This window comes from Oratosquilla oratoria, chromosome 22 (assembly GCF_046742065.1).
Source record: "Oratosquilla oratoria isolate Oo_2021 chromosome 22, ASM4674206v1, whole genome shotgun sequence".
Classification (NCBI taxonomy): Eukaryota; Metazoa; Arthropoda; class Malacostraca; order Stomatopoda; family Squillidae; genus Oratosquilla; species Oratosquilla oratoria.
The window spans coordinates 3220338-3222837 of record NC_134798.1 but is presented as its reverse complement, the minus strand read 5'-3'; positions in this window follow the sequence as shown (position 1 = coordinate 3222837).

The following is a 2500-nucleotide window of genomic DNA, read 5'->3' as shown; positions in this document are numbered from 1 at the left end:
AGGAAGAAGAAGGGAAGGAGGATTAAGAGGAGGAGGAAGGGGAGGGAGAGGAAGAAAAGGAGGAAGAGGATGCAGAGGGGCAGGAAGAGGAGTAAGAATGGGAGTGGGAAGAAGAGGAAGAGGAAGGAGAGGAGGATGAAGAGAAGGAGGAAGAGGAAGGAGAGAAAGAAAAGGAGGAGGAAGATGTAGAGGGGCAGGAAGAGGAAGGGGAGGGAGAAGAAGAGAAGTAGGAGGAGAGGGAAGAAGAGGAAGAGGAAAGGGAAGAAAGGAGGAGGAGGAAGGGTAGGGGAGGAAGAGGAGGGGAGGAAGAGGAGGAAGAAGCGAAGGGGGAGGAAGAGGAAAAGGAAGGAGGAGAAAGAGGAGGAGGAAAAGGAGGAGAGAAAGAGGAAGAGGAAAGGGAGAGGGAGGGGAGGAAAGGGAGGAGAAAGGGGAGGGGGAGGAAGAGTAAGAGGAAGAAGAAGAAAGGGAGGGGAGGAAGAGAAGGAGGAAGGGGAGGGGGAGAAAGAGGAAAGAGGAGGAAGAGGAAGAAGAGGAAGGAGGAGGAAGAGGAAGAAGAAAGGAAGGGGGAGGAAGAGGAGGAGAAAGGAAAAGGGAGGAAGAGGAGGAAGAAGGGGAGGGGGAGGAGTAGGAAGAGGAGGATGGGGAAGGGGAGGAGGAAAGGGAAGGGAGGAAGAGGAGAAGGAAGGGGAGAGGGAGGAAGAAAGGGAAGAGAGAGGAAAGGGGAAGAAGAGGAGAAGAAAGGAGAGAGGGAGCAAGAGGGGAGGAAGAGGAGGGGGAGGAAAAGGAAGAGGAGGGAGAGGGGGAGAAATATGAGGGGGAGGGGGGAAGAGGAGGAAAAAGGGGAGGGGGAAGAGGACGAGGAAAGGAAGGGTGAGGGTTAAGATGACGAGAAGAAAGACAAAGAAGTGAACGAGGAGGAGGGAAGGATGTTGGAAACGAAAAGGAAGAACGGTAATAGAGGGAAGTGAAATATATAGAATAGGGAGAAGAGAAAAAATGAAAATTGAAAATGTCTTTGGAAAACATGGAGGAAGAAGAGAATCATGTGACGGGAAGGGAAACGGGAGGAGAAAATTGAAAGGAGGTGGGAAGGAGGACAGAAAGGGAAACGGGAAGGAGGACGGGAAGGGGGAGAGAAAGGAAGACGGGAAGAAATACGAGAAAGAAGAAGTAAAACAAGGCTTACGTAACACAGAATATAGAAAGAGGAAAAAGAAAAATTTCAGGTGAAGAAAGAGAATGACGATTGAAATACGAGGAAATAAAAAAAAAAGGAGGTAAGAGGATGGAGGGGAGAAAAATGAGGGGGTGGCTGAGAAAGGGAGGGAACTAGTTATCTGGTCAGTGACAGGTCATTATACTATTACTTTTGTTCCCAATTTTGATCCTCATTTCAGTGAAATCTTTTGTTACGGGTCAAATACAAAATCTCCCTCTCCTGAATTTATATTTGCAAATCTACAATATCATGAAGGAAAGGTTCCAAAATTGAGAAAGTTCTATATGTTAGAAGTAAGTTCTTAAAAACATTTTAATAAGAATAAATAATCAAATGAATAAACGAATACATGCATACATATACCAACGCTTTTTTCCCTTATAAGGGAGGTAGCCAAAAACAAAGGCATAAAATCCATTCCCCACCCATTGCATCCCCACATACTCCAATCCCATTCACCTCCCTCCTTCCCTCTTATCTTGGCTCCTCCTGGATGACGGGTCATCCCTGCATCTCGCCCACAGCAGTGGGTCAGAAGCAATGTAGCAAGACACAGCACATCTGTGCAAGGTCGCTTCATTTAGTCGGCGACACCTCCTCTCCGTCCCATCACGCAGAAAAAGAGAAGACAAAGAGAAACCTTTTCGGGCTGCGTCAAAATATTATTCACACATACTCACTAATCCCTCCATCCCCCAACCCACTCCCTTCCATGCATCACAGCATCATCCATATACAACCACTCTCTTCCGTTTTTTCCTTCTCTTCCTCAACAGACATTCCCCTATTTACCATCATCCATTCATTTCATCCTTGGTCGTCCCCTTATGTTCACTCCTTCCACCTCTGCTTTCTACACCACTTTTACTAATCATCTTTCCTTATTTCTACTCATTCTTTCCATGTATCCGAAATATCCAAATACTCTTTCATCAACCCTATCTCCCAACTCCCTTTCCACCCACCGTTCTCCTCACCTCCTAGTTTCTCACTCTATTCAACCTAGTAACCCCTACCATACTTCTCAGGCATTTCATCTCACATTTAAACTCTTCTTCTCTTCCTCTTTTATGTTCCATGTTTCTGTCCTACACAGTGCTGTCGGCACAATCACTCCTTCATACAATCTCCTCTTAGCATTCATTCCCAAATATCTAGTTCATATTACACTTCTTAATCCCCCAAAGAATTTACTTTATTCTTTCAATCTACATTCTACCTTCACCACTACTCCCCCCACTCCAACCACATTTGCATCCAAATATATAAAGCTATTCACTT